The sequence below is a fragment of the Lissotriton helveticus genome, chromosome 2_2, assembly GCF_964261635.1.
Source record: "Lissotriton helveticus chromosome 2_2, aLisHel1.1, whole genome shotgun sequence".
Lineage (NCBI taxonomy): Eukaryota > Metazoa > Chordata > Amphibia > Caudata > Salamandridae > Lissotriton > Lissotriton helveticus.
The window spans coordinates 43,693,323-43,715,411 of NC_136060.1; positions in this window are offsets into that span (position 1 = coordinate 43,693,323).

The following is a 22,089-nucleotide window of genomic DNA, read 5'->3' on the forward strand; positions in this document are numbered from 1 at the left end:
ACCAAAGGGGGAGAATCTGGATGGGAAAGAGAGACTGCCACTAGTTGTGCCTTTTCCTCAAGCTATGTCTACTAGTACCTAACCACATCTTGATTCCGGTCCAGGGAAGACATGGATTGGCAGTTCGGACTGGACTGTTCCCATGAGGCACAGGGTCAAGACTGATTTGCATATGGCCATGTCTGAACTGGGGTGGCATGGTAAGCAAAATAATGATGATTGAACCCAGATCTGTGACTGGGGGTGAATGTTTTGCCAATGTGCAACATTTCGTCTATCACCTTGTGTGTTTTGCTGTTCACCCTATGTGGGAAGGGTATGCCCAGACGTCGGTTCTGTGCTCACTACACCACTGAAGTCAAGCTATCCTGGCTGATGATGGCTGATAGCCAGAAACCAGTCCTAGGATGCTTGATTCCAGTCCAGGGAAGCCATGGCTTGCCAGTTCGGGCTGGACTGTTCCCATGAGGCACAGGGTCAAGACTAATTTGTATATGGCCATGTCTGAACTGGGGTGGCGTGTTGAACAAAATAACGATGGATTAAACCCAGATCTGGGACTGGGGGTGAATGTTTTGCTAATATGCAACATTTTGTCCATCACCTTGTGTGTTTTGCTGTTCACCCTATGTGGGAAGGGTGGGCCCAGACGTGGGTCCCCTGCTCACTACACCACTGGAGTCAAGCTATCCTGGCTGATGATTGATGATAGCCAGAAACCAGTCCTAGGATGCTTGATTCCAGTCCAGGGAAGACATGGCTTTGCAATTCGAGCTGGACTGTTCCCATGAGGCACAGGGTCAAGACTGATTTGCATATGGCCATGTCTGAACTGGGGAGGCGTGTTGAGCAAAATAACGATGGATTAAACCCAGATCTGTGACTGGGGGTGAATGTTTTGCCAATGAGCAACACCATCACCTTGTGTGTTTTGCTGTGCACCCTATGTGGGAAGGGTATGCCCAGACGTGGGTCCCGTGCTCACTACACCACTGGAGTCAAGCTATCCTGGCTGATGATGGCTGATAGCCAGAAACCAGTCCTAGGATGCTTGATTCCAGTCCAGGGAAGCCATGGCTTGCCAGTTCGGGCTGGACTGTTCCCATGAGGCACAGGGTCAAGACTGATTTGTATATGGCCATGTCTAAACTGGGGTGGCGTGTTGAACAAAATAACGATGGATTAAACCCAGATCTGGGACTGGGGGTGAATGTTTTGCCAATATGCAAAATTTTGTCTATCACCTTGTGTGTTTTGCTGTTCACCCTATGTGGGAAGGGTGGGCCCAGACGTGGGTCCCCTGCTCACTACACCACTGGAGTCAAGCTATCCTGGCTGATGATTGATGATAGCCAGAAACCAGTCCTAGGATGCTTGATTCCAGTCCAGGGAAGACATGGCTTTGCAATTCGAGCTGGACTGTTCCCATGAGGCACAGGGTCAAGACTGATTTGCATATGGCCATGTCTGAACTGGGGAGGCGTGTTGAGCAAAATAACGATGGATTAAACCCAGATCTGTGACTGGGGGTGAATGTTTTGCCAATGAGCAACATTTCGTCCATCACCTTGTGTGTTTTGCTGTGCACCCTATGTGGGAAGGGTATGCCCAGACGTGGGTCCCGTGCTCACTACACCACTGGAGTCAAGCTATCCTGGCTGATGATGGCTGATAGCCAGAAACCGGTCCTTGAATGCTTGATTCCAGTCCAGGGAAGACATGGCTTGGCAGTACGGGCTGGACTGTTCCCATAAGGCACAGGGTCAAGACTGATTTGCATATGGCCATGTCTGAACTGGGGTGGCGTGGTGAGCAAAATAACGATGGATTAAACCCAGATCTGTGACTGGGGGTGAATGTTTTATGCAACATTCCGTCCATCACCTTGTGTGTTTTGCTGTTCACCCTATGTGGGAAGGGTATGCCCAGATGTGGGTCCTGTGCCCACTACGCCATTGAATTCAAGCTATCCTGGCAGATGATGGCTGATAGCCAGAAACCGGGCCTAGGATGCTTGATTCCGGTCCAGGGAAGACATGGCTTGGCAGTTCGGGTTGGACTGTTCCCATGAGGCACAGGGTCAAGACTGATTTGCATATGGCCATGTCTGAACTGGGGTGGCGTGGTGAGCAAAATAATGATGGATTAAACCCAGATCTGTGACTGGGAGTGAATGTTTTGCCAATGTGCAACATTCTGTCCATCACCTTGTGTGTTTTGGTATGCATTAGTTATGAGCATGACTTCTAGCTTAAAAACAAGCATATGACTTTTAAAATAGTGTTAAGTAAAAAGATCAAGAAGTGATGCATCGAACACAATCTCTACCTTCCATTCTGGAAGTGCCTTAAATGTTTACAATTGAACCACTAAGAACAACTGGTGATGCAGCATGATTTTTAAAATCATAATACACAACAAATTTAAAACATGAACAGCTGAAAGTGCACATTGCACACTTTAAAGACAGTGACACATGAAACTGAGGCAAGTTTAGCAGAAGCACAGAAAAAGTGCGCTTTAAAATGTGAGATTAGGAAAACAGACATCTTAAGTAATGCTAATACATATTAACGAGTTGTACTAATGAGATTTTTCTTATGCACATGTTGCTTATTATTGTACCTCAATGAATTGGTGTCTAATTAAAAGAATGGCCTAGTGTTTGAAATGCCCATTTTGCTAGAGTCCACCATTTAGAAAAGTCAGTAGAAAATGTGTAGAAATGAACTGCAAGCCGTAAATTTTGATCTGTAATACTAGAGACTCTAAAATGCAAAACTGAAAACGATTTTTGTAGAATGAATTTTGGAAAATATGCACTTGTATGAATGTTGTAAACAATTGTGGTAGTAGGGAATTTCTAATGTAAGCTATTTACATGTAATAATGATTTGTGAAAGTTCTATAATTCTTTTATTGAATTAATTTAATTTCATTATATTTGATGCTGGGTTAGAGCTCATTTCATTTAGACGTGCAATGCTAAGTTAAAGGCCTTTTTGAAATGCTTTTTCTTTAATATGGACCTTTTCCCTAACTTAATAGAATGCTGCATTAATGACTAGTGAAATGTTGCTTATTTGTCCTGTACATGTACAGATTTTGACATTCCTGAATGTTTCTTCAATGGTCACAGAGAATTATTCCTGTGGGATGAGGAGTTCAGCTGTCGCTATAGATTGTTACTTTGTTTCCCTTTCCCCCAATATTAGGTTTGTGTTGACTTTTAAATCTATAGTTTCCCATTACTAGCATGAGAAAACTTCTCAATTATTTCAAGTATCATAAATTACTATATTTAAACTGTGATAGTCTTTCGATGGTGGTGTGATGCCATCTCACTGAGACGATCTTAAAAAACTTTGGAGCCTTTGCCTCTACAGGGGTGATATTTATCTCCCTATTAGCAACCTGTCGCTATTACAGCTGTTAGCGACAGTTTACTGGCAATAGCGTCCGTTTTGTTTGCTGCTTGCATGTCAGCGATATTTATCGCTAATGACATGCAAAGTAGGCGTTCCTCACTAAAAGCACAGGAAAACAGTCGCAAACACAACTTCCCCCTATTATCAATGCCCGCGAAGCGATGAAAAAAGTCTCGCTAACCGTGATTATCGCTTGATTTTAATGCCTGATAAAAACTTGATTTAGCCATCTTGTCAATGGGGGGTGGATTGTTAGGTTAAGTACACACTTGCATATTAGCAAGCTTTTCATTAGTGCAGTTAATTTAGCGCTGGTATTCTCACTATTTTTCTGGTTTTCGCTGATATCACTGGATTTTTTATCGCCTTAGAGATAAGCGTTGCTAATAACGCGCTATCTCAGCGATGAAATCCAGTGATGGATGGCGATTAAAAAAATGCCGCAAACCTGGGTTAGCGATAATTTCTTGCTTTGGAAACAGACCACTATCTGATCTATTTTGATGTTCTTTGAGAACACTTTTACTCAGTTTGACTTGTTAAATACTGCAGTTGGTCGCTGATGGACTAGGGACTAATCCTTCTTTGCCAAACCATTCCCATTTTCTTTATTTCTTTGCTTATGCTAATGGACTCGCCCATAATTGACCAGTAGCGGTCGGCAGTAGGTGTTTCTGTAGGGCGGTGACGTGGGCAGGGGGAGGGGCAAGGAGTGGGGTAGTAACGTATGGGTTACGGAGTTTTGCAGCTAAGTAAACATTTAAAAAAATAAAACGAATTTCGTTGCGCGCACTGCATCACCAAATGTGCATGGTTTTAAAGACTATGGTCTAAATAAACATTGTTTACTCTCTCTCTCTCTCTCTCTCTCTATTTATTCCCTTGAGGATCTGGGTCAGTATTTGTATAAAGTGAGCTCTAAATAATGGGTGACATATAACGGATTGGAATGCAATCCCAGGCGATTGGTAGTGGTTTTACTATTTGCAGGCATTCTTCAAAACAAATTTGTGTGTTTGATGTAAATGAAAGTCTGTGCACCACCACACACCAAGCATGAACATCCTCTCTTACAGTAGGATGATCAAGATGTTCGAACCCTTGAGGGCTCGGATACTGCCACATACAGCATCAGTCCCTGAGGAGGAGCCTTTATTTATTGGCATGGCATCAGACAAAGGTGGAGAAGGCCTGCTGTTAATTTTACCAAGACCTTCTTACTTCTGGTCATTTTCTCTGTAGATGCATGTGGTTAATTGTCCCTGAGCTCACTTTTCTTTGTACCAAGAGAGAGTATGATCTCAACTGCATGGGATCATCATTGTCATTGCAGGAACAATGGGGATGCACCACTTTCCTGTTCACTTGAGACTACTGTCACAATGTATAATGGTATAAACAAGGCAAATGAGCTAAAGAAAGGAGGATGGGAGGTGCAAACCTTTTGTTCTACATCATCCACACCTGCCATGATGGTGCACATCCACAGACTGATGTGGGTTTTGAATAGTTGGGGTCTGAGAACATTATGCTGAAAGGTAAGCAAAGCGTTCTAGACCAACAGCAACTTTTGATCTGAGTAATGCCAAAAGTCCACTAGGACAAGGGCATGGCAATTTAGTCAATTTTCCAAGCACTCCTGTACCCGTGGTAATGCTTCTCTGCACTGCCATGCAGTAGTGTTTTCTGAAAACTCTTTTTCCTACGCTAATTAATTTATATCCTCTTTGTTCGGCATATCCCTCTTTGTCTGGTATATCCCTACACCTTCATGTCTGTGGTACTTTACAGAAAACCTAGCTTGAATGAGCAGTAAGTGGAGGTCACTGCATTTCAATTATCTGGCTAAGAAGACACATGTACATTCTAAAGAGTTGTACTCAGTCATAGAATGTGCTTGCATTATAAAAAGCTTTCAAAATTGGCAAATATATACTCTGACATTCCTGTCATGAAGTTGGAAGATTTGATTTCCCAAAACTGTGTGACCGTTATATGCAGTCATTTGGAAAGCTTTTTCTTATGAATGCTGAGTTTCTTGCTCCTATTCCACCTGCCCTCACCCATCTACGCACTTACCTTCATTCTACTGGATTTCTATTACATTTACCCACCACTTCACACTCACTCGATCAAACAGTGTTAGAAATTGTGTTACAGGCTGACTGGGATGTGTACCAGTTCCTTTAGAGTAGCAGTCCAGCAGAGTGGCAGTCCTTGTAGCAGACCAGCAGTCCAGAAGTGTATGGAAGAGTTGATATCTCAGATCCTTTTCTTGTACACAGTTAAGCCTTTAAAGTAAGGAGAAGCCTCTTGAGTAATGCATTTGAAGTGCACAGATACCCTGTCTTCCTAACTGACCTTGGTCCTGGCTCCAAAATACCTAAAAGTGGTTTGCAGCCCTTTATGTGGAGACAAGACACAGCGTATTCAAGTTCAAGTAGGGGTAGGTCCAGCTCCCACCTCCCATCCTGCCTGTGATGGCTCATCGAGTCACACCTACGCTTCTAATTTTGTGTGGCTGTCTAATAGGAATAACTGTCACCTACACCCAGTCATGTGACCCAGAGACTGGTGGCAGGCACCAAATGGCTGAGGCCAGAAAATGCTATCTTTCTAAAAGTGGTACAAAAGGGGGTGGTGATGGACGTAGCATCCGAACCAATCAAACACTCACACCCAGTCAAAAGATCTGGGTTTGATCCATCACCGTTCTTTAGCCCACTCTGCCACCCCAGTTCAGACATGGCTATATGCAAATCAGTCTGACCCTGTGCCTCATGGGAACAGTCCAGCCCAAACTGCCAAGCCATGCCTTCCCTGGAACGGAAACAAGCTTCCGAGGACCGGTTTCTGGCATACAGCCGTCTTCAGCCCAGCTTGCTTGAATCCAGTGGCAAAGTGAGCAACGGACTCACGTCTGAGCATACACTGCCACACTTATGGCAGCCAAAGCGGTACAAAAGGGGGTGGTGATGGACGGACCATCTGAACCAATCAAACACTCACTCACACCCAGTCAAAAGATCTGGGTTTGATCCATCACCGTACTTTAGCCCACATCTTTCTAAAAGTGGCACTTTCAGAATTGTAATTTAAAATCTGACTTCACCATAAGGTAGGATTCGAAAAATGAGGTCAGGGAAGGCAGGCAGGGAATTGGTATTATGCATGGTTTATAGACCATATAGAAGCAGCAGACTCTTTCTAGTAGAGCCCATTACAAGCTGGCAGACATGATTTCATAAAAATGCAGGCTGCCTTTCACTTATAGCCAAAGCTTGTAAGGTGAACGCTGTCACTGAGTCCTGGATCTTGCTCTTACATCATTGCCACTCAATAATAGATCAGTTCTTCTCATGTGGTTCAGACCATGGATTATGACAGACCAAACTCTTGCGAGTAATGCATGGAAGTCAGAAAAACACAGAATATATTCAACAGATCAGATATGACAGATTGACACGATTATCTCGAGGTAGCACAGTCCTGAACATTTTTTTTACATATATATTAGAGTCGACAATAGGAACAGTTATGCTTAGGTCAGAGAATCCACTGAGGGAAAGCATTGTTTGTTTTTCCTAATAGCTCTTCGATGAATCTAATTTCTGTTTTTCAAATGTTAACTGATTAGGATTCGGCACTGCAAGTTTCAGGCATATGTGTCAAGGTGGGGAAGGATGTGAGAGGTGGTCAAAATTAGAGCTTACCCTATTTAAACAATATTTTAGGGTGGGTTCGAACTGGGTTAAAAGTTAGAGATGTGTGAATCATTTGTCTCTGGACCTAGGTTCATGACCTAATTGTCCTTTTACTGTTATTTTTTTAATTGGTGTCCAGTAGGCTGTTGCTCAATTCGTTTTGCTGCTGGTGGAAATCTGTGCAGTAGTAAAGGGCCTGTGATCCACATTTTAACATGGATGAATTGGTACACTCTTAATTGGCATATTTAAATTGCACATAATTTCCTAGTGTATGGTACATAGTGTACCCAGAGCCCGGAAGTTAAATACCACTAGTGGATTGCAGCACTTACTGTGCCATCCACTACAGTGACAGAGCAAGCATAGCTTCAGGCTTACCATTGTAGCTTGACTGGAGCAGTGTAAAAACTGCAGTTTGACCTGTCAAAATAAACCCTTTGACAGGTCAAATACCTTTCTTTTCAAAATTAATATGTCAACCCCTATGTAGGCTTCCTTGCCCACAAGACAGGGAGCACGGTATTCTAAAGTAGGACACGTTGAAATGTAATGTTAACATGTGCACTCAAAAGCAATTTTTACTGTAAGAAGCCTGACTGGCCCATTGAATATTGATTTTGCTATCTCCAGTAAAGGAACAGCTAGAAACTTTATTAAAAAACTATTTTAATATTTATTAAAAACCAAATCTAATGGTGAAGCTGGATTTTATAAAAATATGAAGGAATGGGATTTTTAGAAAGTTACCTGTTCCCTGCCAGGGGTTGCCAATCATCTCTATAATGAAAGTTACTTCTGATCAATGAAACACTTCATAAGCTACTACCAAACATAAGGATTCAAAAAGGATACACGTTTTAAACACCGCCACTAGAGTGCTCCAGTTTTGCTCCAATTACTATAGAGTCGTTTTAGAATACCTACATTACTAAAAGTGTTACTTGTGGGGTCCAAAAGGAATAGTTTTACACATTTGCTCTTATCTGATTGTTCCATATCTGACCACAATGCTCCAAATACTGCACAATCGTCAACTTTACGCAAAGTTCTCCACATATCAGGTGGTAATATTAATCCAAAAAACAAATCAATGTCAGACAAAGTCATAGTCCAAAATCTAATGGCACCACCTTTGTGAGGTGTGTCCCCTCTGGGCGTGTAGCCTCATTGCCATGCAAAACATATAATGACCCTATTCTCATTTTGAAAGCCAGGGCTCGAAACATTTTAACTGTCCGGCTAATTGTCCTGAGTTCCATTGGTTGATGTCCACCATGAAAAAAATCAAAACATTAGTATTTAACATATAGAAGGTATTCTTAACTTGGAGCATTATCTACAATCCATTTTGAAAAGCACATGCAAGTTTGATACGAAAGAACAAAAAGTAGAAAAATTCAAAACGAAAGAGATGAAGTAAGAAGGGAAAGGAAAAAAGAAAGAGGGAGAAGGTACAGAAAAGAAAGGAAGAGAAAGACATTGGGTAAGCAAAAAAGAGAGGAGGGAAGAAGAAAAAGGGTGAAATAAAGTAAGGAAGACAGGAAGGAGGAAGGAAGGGGAGGTTTAGGAGTCTGGCTTAGAGTATGGTGCACTTGTATTTAAGTGAAGCACTTTGCACTAATCCAGACAAGCCTTATGGAGATTTTCGTGTTCCTAGACAACCATAGTAAGCTCTCTAAGTGGTAGCCGTGGAAAGCAGCCTTCAGGCTTAGTCCAAAAGGACTGTAAAACAGCTTGTTTTACCAGAGCTAATCATACGGTGTAGGGTAAACAAAAAAGAACCACACAGTGTAGTTATAAAATAGTTATATTTATTATGCACACTCACTAACACATTGGAATAGCTCCTACTTGGAGATATGAACACAATACACACAATATTTCTAAAGTAAAGAGGTAAGTATGCACAAATATACAGTGGACTCCAGGGGGAGACCAAACCATATACTAAAGAAGTGGAATGTGAACTGAGAACTTCGACCGAAGAAGAGACTTGGACCAGAAGACTCAGAAGAACGGGGAACCCAAGGAACAACCTTAGGTAAGTACGCAGGGCCCCATGGAGACTGTGTGCAGAGTGGAAACACAGCAGTGTACTCAATGCAAGTTAATGGGAAAGTAGTGGTTGCAGTTTTAAAGAAGAATGAATCTTCCCAGTGGACCCTGAAGAAACCCAGTGGAAGATGGAAGGTGAGACAGTTATCCCACCCGTGAACACCCCAGGAACCAGGATACTTACCCCAGGGAAGCAGGATGCATAGGTGTGAAGTGATGTCGGAAACAGCCATAGACCACAATAGAGGACTTCAGTGTTAATGCCGCTAGTGAAGTTGGTAAAAGAGTTCGGTGGAATCCAAAGATGGATTCTTGAAGAGGAGTGCCGTCAAGCAGAGGGGCAGTGTCTATGTCACTCAGGAGTGACCAGAAGGCGCAGAAGACCAATCACCTCCAATGCTGGAGAATTCATGGGGACCTTGTTGCTGCAGCTGTGAGGACCAGGCAATACTGTGGACGACCTTGAAGCATTTACAATGCTTTAAACAATAAAGGTGCAGTGTTGGGACCAGCAAGGTCCAAGGGACTCACCAAGTGGAGGGGAGTAACAGCAGGCCCAAGCAATCAGGGAGCCCAATGTAGCCAAACAAGACCCTCAGGAGGACCCAATGGCCGAGGGCACTGCAGTCGCCAAAGGACCTCAAACAGCTCACCAAAAATGCAGACTCACGTTGCAGAGGATGTGATGAAGACAAAGATCTTGGTAGTTAGAAATGCTGGAGGCTGTAGCTTCTTGTAGTCTGAAGATCTCTGAAGGACAGAGTCAACAAGCCTTGACACCAGCAAGTTGATGTAGTGCACAGGGGTTCTATTCCAGCAGTTCCAGCGAGCAATACTAGCCTCAAATGTTCTGAGAAGACAGTGCAGGCCTCAATGGAGGTGCAGAACTACCACCTATGCTGCTGAGCCTTTTGGAGTCTATGGGACCGCAGGAGAAGAAGACTGGTCAGCTTTTTTGCGTTGCCTGCTGACGCCTTTACTCTAAGGGAGATTTCTTCCGGTGTTGTTTATGCCCACTGACTTTGAGAAGAACCTGGATGAAGCACAGACACAGATGATGCAGAAGACTGACAGGATGATTTGACCAGGAGCAACAGGAGTCTTCCTTGATGCAGTCTTGGCTCCATACAAAGTCCAACAATGTCCAAGGTGTCCAGTCTGTTGAAGTAGAAGTGGTTTCAAACATAAATCTTGTCCCATGATGATTCTGAAAAGCCACCCACAGGTAAGTCCTTTAGTATCCTAGGTAATGGGTTTGGACGATTCAGGGATCCTCCCAGAGGAGGGGCTGAACAGAGGTGAGGATACTTCCATGTCCTTTATTCAGTTTCACACCAGAGTGGGAGATGATTCCAACTGGAGTATGCAAGGAGGGCACCAAATGTGCCCTTCAAAGCTGTCTGGTGGTGCTTAAAAGCACCCCCACCCCTGCCCAATACACTAAGTACTGACTTGGAGATGGTTGCACCTCCCTGTGACAGGAAACCTATTGTTCTACCTTCCTATGCTCAAGCTCAGCAGTAGGAGGACAGAAGTGTGTGTGTGGTCGGCAGCAGCAATAGCTTGGTGTTAGACCTTGGAAAGTTGGTACCGGGAACACAGAGGGGCACCCAGGGCATCCCCCAGTACATGGGAACCTACACCCAACACTGGAATCAGTGTTGGGGTAGGATACCAACATGTTTGATACCAAACATGACTTGTTTCGGTGCAGCCAACATATAGTTAGACATCTTGTAATTGCCTTGATGACACTATAATTTTAAATGGCTGGCCTCACTTACAAAGCCAGGAGAATTGACTCTGGAGTTGGTAGGAGGTGTCCTGCTCATGCAGAGCCCCCTCACACTTATGATCTAGCAGCCTGCCTCCAGGATTGAAAGGCCAGCCTTAGAAGTGACTTATAGGTTTTAAGTTCAGTGACCAGGGTCGGACGGGTATGGCGGGCACTTGGGAAATGGCCGACGGGCCGGTAGCCGAGTTCCAGCTGTGGACTGCTTTTTTGGGCAGCCTGGGGGCTTTCTGTGCGGTTAGGATGCCGCCAGCAGCCCAGTGAGTGCCTGAGTGGCCTTTCTAGAGGCAGAAGTGCGGAGGTATCACTGTCTTTCTCTCGCTGGCTCTGTCCATTAATGTATGTTGATTGAGCGGGGGCAGGGGGCCTGAGCAGAAGTGGTCTCACTTGCATTCACATGTGCCTCAGCACTGTGAACTAATCTATGCATTTTAAAAAACAAATCTTAGTGAAGTTAATAAAACATGCCCCACCCCCTTTCTTTTCATAAAACTTCACTTAAGCAGTGTTTTGCGGACAGGCAATTCGCAAATGTGGGCCACTTTTTTTTGTGTGCCCAGGCCGATTTTTGTTCCCAATCCAACCCTGGCAGTGACCTCAGATATAGTGATGCTAGCACCAGCTCACACAGGATGCAATGGCAGGCCTGTAGTCACAGTTTGAGTGGTCTCTCATGGGTGGCATAATACATGTTGCAGCCCAAGGGAGATTCCTGGTGTGCCTATGCCCTGGTTACCTTAGTACGATATACTAGGGAATTAGAAGGATACACCAGTAGCCCCAATTGGAAAGGTACTAACATACTTACTATAGTCAAATTTAGAGAGAGAGCACGGTCACTGGGGTCCTGATTTGCAGGATCCCAGACAGACTAGTCAGAAAACAGAACAACATCAGTAAAACGTGGGGGTAACTAGGAAAGCAGATCCTACCTTCCTACAGAATTCAAACGAAGGTAGAAAAGCAAATGAAGAAGGAAAAAAAAGAATATGAAAGAAATAAAGGAGGTAAAGGGTAAGAAAGGAAGACAAAGAGAGCAAAATGAAAAGAAAAAAGGAAAAGGAGCACCTGACACAAAATGAAATAGAGCAGGCAAAAATGTAAAAGTAAGCAACAGCAAAGAAGGAAGAAAAGAGAGCAGTGGTAAATGTGGAAAAAGTAAGAAAGAAACACAAAAAAAGAAAGACAGGAAGTAAGAAAGAAAAAAGTTGCAAAAGGGAATGAATGGAAAATTAGGACAGAAACGTAAAAAAGGAAGAAGGAATAAAAAAGAAAGCAGCAGAAAAAAGGAAGATAGTAAAGGGGTGAAAAACGTAATATACAACTAGAATGGAATCCATGCAAACTGAACAAGAAAAATAAATTAAGAGTAAAAGGAAACATGGAAATAAAAATAGAATGAAGGATAAAATAAAGAAAACTTAACAAGAGAAGTTGAGTAAGGAGGCTAAATAAGAAAGAAAACGTAGAGAAGGAAAAACAGCAAATAAAAGAATGAGAAGAAAAAAGACAAAAAGAAAAAAGTAGAAAAAGCAAGAAATTGAGAAGAATGTATCAAGATGGGAAGAAGGACAAGAGAGCAAAACATGTTGGAAAGTAAGAAGAAATGAAAAAGGGAAGAAAGAGAATAGAGTAAAAAGAAGAAACGTTTTCAGAAAAGGGTGCCTTGCTATTTCAACACCCCAGGCATCACAGAATGTGATGCACAACGTTTTAAAGTACTGCTTTAGCAAAGAAAACTTGCAGCTGCATATTCTCAAGCCAGCTGGCAGGCATTTATGTGCAAGCTACTCAGAGGCACTCTGCAAACTGCAGATAGTTCAGGATCGACCTGTTGAAGACCCCCACTCTGGAGGCTAACTTGCATTAAACTCCGGCTCCAGCCCTCTGAGTGCTTAGACCTGATGTGTTGGGAGAACTTATCCCAGAGCAAAGAAAAAGGCCTGGGCGTGTGGAGGTATTGACATGACAGGACAGACAGTTGGGGATGCCCCAGGAACTTAATTTACTTCAGAGTGACCCCCACCCCGTCACAGGCAAGTACACGCTAACACCTGGACACTGTTCTCTCTTTGTCTTCCTACTAAGGCAGGTACCATCCCCAGTGGGAGAGGAGCTGCCCCTATAACTGGTTTTGAGAGACCACATGCTCCCTTTCCATGGCCTCACCCTGATGTGGGCACACAGGCTCTGCACAAGCAGAGAAGGGTTTCTCCATTTTGGATAGAGAATAGGGTTACACGTAGGGTTGTTTAACCCATTGGTTAGGGGGGAGCCAGGAGTCATCCCCACACACTAGCTGGTTCCAGGCATCAAGGTGACCTACACAGTACCCTCCTCAGATCAGTACTGGACCTCCAACTGAAGAAAAACAGAAGAGAACTGTGCCTGCTCTATGTGATCTGAAGCACTAAAGGATTGGACCTGCCCACTCTTGTACCCAGGGCAAATAAGTGAACTCCAAGAGTCAGAAGGCTTCAAGGTACAGGGACACAATAATCTACAAAATGCATTTACCTGCAACTGTCCAGCTGACTGGTTCCAACTGGACCTGCACGTGACCCTGCTGTTTGCACTCTTGGCTGTTTCTGGCTGGACTTCTCCTGCCACCCCTGAAAAAACCTGGGACTTTTTCAGCTTCAAGACTGCAACAAATCCAACAAGACAATCCACTCAATGTTCATTGCTACTGGGCTGATAATTTAGGTTACCCCAGCTCTGAGGTACTCCGCAGCAGCAAATCTGGTTCAGAAGGATCTTAAAGAGAAAGTATACGGTTTCGTGTGGACCTCTCCAGAGACAGCCTATAGCTTTGCCCAGCTGATGGAATCCGAGCTACGAAAATCTGACTGAGGGTGAATATAGAAATATTTAAACAGATGAAGGTGCAAAAGCATCCAACTGGCAAGAGACCTTCTACAAGCATCATATTCAAATTTCTTTATACTGGTTGACTGGAGGTCATGGAAGTTTGTGGTTGACATGATCATTATACCGTCAATAGACAGTGACCACAATCCCTTGTCACTTATAATGTTGGAAATGTGGGAAAGGAAGGTGGACAATTCTATTACTGGACCGAGAATGCTAACCAAGGCGGTCCTACCTTCCAATTGTAATAGGTTCCTCAAATGGCCAAAGTTTATCTTAAACGAGCAAAGATTAAGTACTCTTGGTGAAATGCTTAGTGATCAGACTATTAGGCTTTCTGCAGCATGCACGAAAGAGGCTGGGTCCATTGCAGCAGAAGCTATCTATGTTGATACTATAGATATGATTGGCACTTTGTTTGTAGAGCCAAGAAATAAGCGCCCGATGAGTGCCAAGCCAGTACAACCCATTGTTTGATAAAAACTGCAGATTGAAAAAAACAGTCTGATACTTGCTATCAAATCTAATAACCCGGCTGCGGTTCGGCTGGCAAGAATGCAGTATAGACAAGCGATCCTAGAAGCAAAGAGAGGTTGGGAAGAATCTCATTGGGACAGTCTAAAAATAGCGAGCCAGTCCAAGAATGGCGAGCTCTTTTGGGCTTTAGTGAGAAAATCTAACGGCTGTAATTCGGACCAAATCTCAAATCATATACCCGACAAGTGTTTGACCACTTTAGGAAGCTCTATGTAGGGGATGACGAATCAGGTAGTATAGGGTACCCAAGTGGTGTCATGATAGCTGACCCTGCTCAGGGTTCCTTCCCTAGGATAGAGAAGAAGGAGGTGATGGCTGCTAATAATAAGATTATATCCACTAAGGCCCCGGGACAAGATGGCATACCGGGCGACTTGTTTAGAGCTAAAGTTGAGGAATGGGCCACTTTTTTTGTATTTCTCACTAATGCCTTGTTGTAAGGTTCACCGGTTCCATACTCATGGAAGGGGCCGAAGTAATTCCCATTTACAAGAAAGGATCCAGAGGGGACCCGGCCAACTATCGGCCAATAAGTCTTATTGACGTTGGACAGAAGCTGGTTGGTAGGGTTCTCCTGGAGAGGATCCATTCATGGGCAGATGAAAATAACATCATCTCACAGTTCCAGGCGGGCTTCAGGGCTTGTACAAGCACAATAGACCAGGCATTTAGGTTGGCACTCTTGCATTGGAAGGTGGTAACCATTGGCAAAGGCAGCCTTTATTTGGCGTTCATTGATTTAAAGACCGCCTTTGACCTGGTCCCCCGAGACTGCCTCTGGCTGGTCCTACAGTAGATGGGGATCCCCCCGCCCATTTTGAACCTTCTGGCCCATATGCACGACGGAAACTACGCCCGCATCAGATGGGGATCACAGGAGCAAAAAACGGATAAAATTCCTGTGAACAGAGGCGTCCGCCAGGGATGCGTACTCGCACCCACACTATTTACGCTTTTTGTGAATGGCGTAGTCTCCTTTCTGCTTGAAATTAATGCTGATGCCCCGGTCCTGGCTGGTGATAAAGTCCCAGCATTACTTTTTGCGGACGATACGTTGCTAGTATCAAAAACTCCTGCAGGGCTACAGAAGCAATTGGATCGCTTCTGCTTGTTTTGTAAGATGAGGGGTCTAGTCATTAACACATCCAAAACTAAGCTCCTCTACTTTAATCCAAGCAGATCATCTAGATCTACTTTGGCACTTGATGGGGTGCCACTGGAGCGCGTTAAGGAGTTTGATTATCTGGGGATCAGAATTTCTGATAAATTCAAATGGCAATTACATATAGATAAAATGGCCCTAAATCATAAATGGATAGTAGGAGTATTAGGGAGGGAACATCACACGTCCACCACTAGGCCCATTGCTCCTGCTCTGGAAATCTATGCTGCCAAAGCCGTTGGCTGTGCCCTATATGGAGCAGAACTCTGGAGCTTTGGATGTGTGGACTCGCTAGTTACCTCAGAAAACAAGTTCTTTAGGAAGCTTCTTTCACTCCCGAGGGGCACCCCAACTAAGCCACTTTTGAGTGATTTGGGTCGCCGCTCAATCAAGGACCTAGTCACTCTGCGTCCTCTCTTATATTGGGCCCGGTTATGGAGTACTCCAGAGCTATCCAGGTATGCCGACGGCCTAAGAGAGGTCATGAATCTCCAAGGATCCCACAAGATCGGTTGGTTGACTAACATAAGGAAGCTTCTTTTGGCCATTGGCCTCTTTACTGCTTGGGAGTCTGGGGCAGTGTTATCAAAGGTAGAAACTAAGAGAGCCTTCTGGGCATGGGCTGACAACCAAGAACAGAGGGACCCAAACCTGGGCAGCCTGACTGAGGTATTTCGTCAACACAAGCACACACCTCACCTGGAGCCCTATTTGGACTTTATTACAAAACAGAGAGACAGGACTCTTTTTATCCAATTCAGGATGGGTACCCTTCCTTTTCGTGATCGTACCAACAATTGGAAGCCCCCGCACCAAACGCACGTGGACTGTCCAAACTGCGCAGGTGTCGCTGAAAATATCCCTCATTTTTTCTTCGTTTGCCCAGCCTACACAAAACCCAGATTGAAATGGCTTAAACCTGTGTGCCTGCAGCTTGAAACTAGGGACCACTCTGTTGCACTTAGAATACTTAAAGCTGATCCTAGTGCAACACTAGCCTGTGGGGTGGCTAAATTCTTAAGCTGGGCATGGTTGATTAGACGAAAGTCCTTATGAAGAAGCTGTATAATTGATTGTTTTTAAATATTAGCAAAGCTATCAAAGTTTCATACATTTTTTACTTACTCATTGTAAAAAAGTTTTTAGATGAAATTATTCTTTAATGTATTTATTATGAATTGTGTTTTTAACTTGTAAATGTGCTTTTATGATATCAAATATCGAAATAAAGCTTTGTTTATGATTATAAAATGTCTTTCACTCTGAGATTTGTTGTCAAAAGGCTTCACTGAGGCCTCGTCCAGTGGCTTTCCGATGATTTGGAACCTCTTCAGCTATAGTCTGCTGCTTTGCCCCACTGAGGTTTTTTTCAAGGGTGTAGTTATTGAGGCGGGTACTTTCTCCCCCTCAATTAATAACTGCATTTCTTACAGTAGTGAATACAAATTGTACTAATATCCTGCCTCTTTTGTCTGTGACATGACTAGACAGAATTACATCTGGAATGCCCTACTGTAGACCATTACCTGTAACTAGAGTATTATAATTGTTATCCCCAGGTAGATTAGCACTAGAATTACCTGTCCAAATCAAGGAACAGTCAACATAATCTCAGAAAAATTTATCAGAATAGAGTCAAGGACATTCCAAAACAAAAAAATATGCTAAATGGCTGGTAGAATAAAACTATTGCATTTAGTAATTTTTTAATGGAGGAAGAGGCAGCCCCCACTTGGTTTATGCTAATTGCATGTGTATTGAGAGGTGACCTATTGTTGAAACGCAGCTTATTCTTTAGAGCAATAATCAAGCCACCAGTAGGGTATGTTTTTATATTCCAAACTGATTGGCAAAAATACAGGATGAATCCTGCTAAATGTAGAAGAGCAAAATGCCATGTTTTATGGAAAGAAAATCTGTGAACCGCGTGCATAAACTTGATAAAATTCTACGTTCCATAATAAAAGGTGCACATTCAGGCAACATGACACATAGCCACTGTAGTTCCTATTATGCTAAAGTCCATTATATTCAGTGTCCTTCCCCGATCGTTTACCTCAACAGATATTGCATAACATCTGAAGTGAAATTTTGTTTAGTGATCATGTCAACTCTTCAATACTGTTTTCTTCAAAAAGATCATGAACTTGTTAGATCGAACATCCTTGGTTGCATATTTCTCTAGACTTTGTGCTTTTCACCCCCTGATTTTTGCTGAGCTCGTTTTTGTTGGCATTAGGGTTCTGTGCCCATTATCCTTGATATCCAGTGGTAAAGTGCTTGTGCTCTCTCCCTAAAATATGGTGAAATTTACCTAAGCCTAATTAGTACTTTTAATTTACCTATAAGACCCTCATAAATGGTACTACCTGTGCCCAGGGCCTGTAATATTAATGTTTCCAGTGGGCTGCAGCACCCATTGTGCCACCCGCTGTTATAGTACTGTAAAACATGTCTCAGGCCTGCCAGTTCATTCTGTAGTGACGTTTTAAACTGCCCTTTCGACATGGCAGAAAAAACCTTTTTCCCTGCTTAAACCTTCCTTTTTAATACCTATACGTCAGTCCTCTGTTAGACCCAAACCACTCACAGGGCAGGGTGCATGATATTTAAAAAGAAGGATATGTGTACTTTTAAATGTCCTGACAGTGAAAAACTCCTTAAGTTGTTTTTCACTGTTGGAAAGCTATCTCTCCCACACTAACACTGGATTACCTTCTTATACTTCATAGGTGCCAACTTCAGTTTGGGACCAGATATATACATGCTAGTTAAACTCAAGTGAATTGTCATTTTATTCTGAAAATGACACTTTAAGAATGTTGCAATGTTTGTGCCTAAACCCTCTGTGCCTTTCTACCAGTGTCCTGGGACACATGACTGTGAATGGTTCTGCTGTTGTAGGTTGTGTATTGGTCCCAGACATGAGAACCAAGAAGACCTCAGTGTGAGGGGAGTTGTTCCTCCTGACAGGAAGGCTGGGGTGGAGCTGCACACTGCCTGGATAACACTTTAAAGAGCTCTGTCTGCAGCACACACAAAGAAACTGGATACCAAGCCTGCCTGAGCGTTTGTCATCCTAGAGAGGTTGGAGCCGGGACCAGGTGAAGAACTGACCAAAATCAGCTTTGGGATTAAGTCAAGAGATTCCCCCACACAAAGGCTGGCACCAGGTCTAAAATTGAGACAATCAGAACCTCTCATCAGATAACACATGTACTCTGTGGAAGATTCAGAAGAAGAACTGCCCTGCTGTATGAAGAAGGAATATTGTACCTGCTTACCTTGAACTTAGGCTCTCCAGAATTTCTTCAGGGTCAGTTGGCTGACCTCCTGTTTGAGCTACAGGGACACACCTCCTTACCAGCCACTCCAATGTGAACCAAACACTTCATGCAGTCTTGAGAAGGTAACTCTTCAGCCGAACTAAACTGGTCCCTGTATCTGCCCCACGATCCATCGCATTCTGCCTAAATTTGTGACTTTCCCCTGGTCTAGCACAACCTGGTAACAATGAGTGCCACTGCCTTCTTCTAGCACTATTTTCATTAAAAAACTCATATCAATAGTTCTACTGATTGGATTTTTCACATTTTAGTGTAATTACATTTATTACAATTTACTCTATTTTTCTAAATTGTTTTGGGATATTCTTTGTGTTGTGTTTTCTCTTTATTACTTGAGTGCTGCATAAATACTTTACCCATCGACTCTAGTTAAGCCTGACTACTTTGTGACAAGCTACCAGGGGTTAAGGACATGCTTAGTCACTCTTGTGGTTTACACTGACAAGGACTGTGCTTATCATTAGAGTGGGGCTACCACCCCCTCAACAAATAACCCAACACTGAACTGCCAGCCATCCTTGTGAAACAGTTTCTGGAAAACAGGAAGATATCAATCTCACATGGTTCTCATGTCATCAGCGAACGAGTAAACATAGCTACAAAAGGCACAACCAATTGCTTGTAGTTAATTGTAGTTTCTCAAACGCAAGTCCGTTTAGATTACGATGTATAAAAATGGACATCAAACCAATATTTGATATTTCTTAATTGTGGCTTTGAAAGTAATAGTTGGAGTGTTTTAGAGGGGTTTCAAAAAAGCTATTTGTTCCACTGAAAAAATTAAGCTGAATAAAAGTGTGTTCAACTTACTAATATTTTTTGATTTTGGTGTATCCTCCCCAGCCCGAATAATTACAAATGAATAAGCCACATATGGAGATTAGTATTACGTGTCTTTATGTCTGTACATGTAACTGCGAATTTAACATTCTATACATGAACTCTATTCACCACACCCCAACACTTACGTCACAGTTCTATGGAGTCCATCAGGAACCAAACGGGTCCCGTCATTGCTAAGTCACAAGACACTGCAGCCCTCATTACGATGCGGTTCAGACCACACCCGACGGCTTGTCAGTTTCAGTCCGAACCGCATCTACTGCTGCCGTCCAACCGGTTCATTAGGATGCGTGTGGTAGGAGGCAGCAGTTGGAGGGACCAAGTGACGCCTTACGACCAGCTCATGGAGCCCATCGGTCGAAAACTCTTCATAATCCCTTAGGAATTACGTTTCTGCCTTCAGGATTATTATATATTTTTCCAACAGCCATTCCATGCCTGCCTTAACGACATGGAAAGGCTGTCCGTAAGTTACATTAGGGGCCTCCTTCCCCCCGGGCCTCCGCATCTGGGCCTGGGGGGCACCTATGGTGGCAGGCAGCATGTGGTTCTCCTAACCAGACCCAGGGCCAGTGCTCTGTGTAAAAGGTATCCAGTAACTAGGTGAAATTACATTTGGTATGACAACCCACCTGTAAGTCCCGAATTTATGGTAGAGTATGTAAGTTTAGAGGCCCTGCGAATTTAATGCACTTAAGTGTGCACTGCTGTGCTGCCTGCTGTCATTTTAAAGGCAGCCCTAATTTGCACGATGATTTTATTAGTAAATTAAATGCAAATTCGACTTTGGAATTGAGGGTTCATCAAAAGTCTTAAACAACAGTATTTTTACATAGAAGTTACCCCTAAGGTCTTCCCCAGGTGCCCCAGGAGTAGTGTGTCATGTACCTATAAGCAGGGATATTATAAAAGATGTTTTACATGCCCCGGTAAGGAAAAAGTTGTCAATTTCGTTTTTCCGCATTGTAGGAAATTGGCCCACTAGGTTAACATGGGAATTCTTTAATAAAGAATAGTTATTGATAAAAGTGAGCTGAAAATATACTTTGAAGTATTAAAATTATAGACTATATACAACAATTTGTGAAGGTTATGTTATGTTTATTACAACTTTCACGGAAAATAAGTTATAGAAATTGCTTTTCTGTTGAACCAAAATCCACCCTTCCAGCAGCCACCCCTGATTATCCAGTCTTTGACAGGCTCAGCCAATCTGTTCTGATAAGGTGTTAAGTGACCTGCATGGAGACAAAGTACATCTGATGGGAGAAGATCCGCAGCTGCAGGGCAAAAGGCAGGATGGGGATGGAGTAGCCAAGCTGGTCTTCAAAGAGGGAATGACAGGACAGGACACAGGCTCACCCCACATCCTGCACGCTCAGCCAGACAGGAGCCTCGGTAATTGAATAGGCAGAGGGGCTGGAAGGGGAGTGTTAAGGAAAATTAGCCACGCCATTGGGTTCTCTCAGCCAGGTCCTAATCTCAAGGAGAAAGTTTCTCTATTTTGGATTTTAATGGAATAGTACTTTCTGGGACAGGAATGTGCCAAACTTTGGAGAAAGTTGTCATACCTGAGGGAGGCAGCTGGCACCCCATTGGTCAAGGGTGCCCTCCTGCTTGTCACCTAAGAACACTTGATAAATGTGGGCGAACTGCCCAGCAACTCAGATCCCTGGCTGAAACTAAAAGAAGAACGATTGCCCTGCTGGAACCCAGGCCGGCACCAAGAGGATTGCACTTTGAAAGACTGCGCCTGTTGCACATATTGGAACAACTGCACTAAGGACTTTGCCATGCTTTAGAAAGTGAAGAAGTGGACTCCCTGAAAGCAACAGGTTAAAAGAGCTCCCCTTGCATCCTCTCCAGCAAGAAGATACCAGCTGGACTTGAAATATTTGTCCAGGTGTATTGTGTGAGATGTATTTCCAACATCCCAAGGAGTAACTCTGAGATTCTGGAACACTGGATTGGTTTTGTGGACACTTTGGAACCCCAAAAAGACCTTCTGGAAGAAGATCCAGAGAGTTGGAGAAGTTTGCAGAATTTTTAGTAAAAAGGTCCATACGGTGACTGACCTGTCGACGAGAATCAATCCGGGTATGTCGAACTGCAACTCGGCCTGAGATTCAAGTTTGCCCTGCTGACCCTCCGGAGCTTTTTGTCATAGACAAGATTTCTAGGAGTTGACCAAGGCATTGCACCGGGCCAAGCTGCCATCCTCAAACCCAATTCAGACCGAGAGGAGCCTCATTCGATGTAAAAAAACAAAAGCTCCAAGCGGTTGGCCTGAAACTTTGACTTTGTCCCAATCAAGTGTGAACTGATGTCTTAAAGTTGTGCTTTTGGA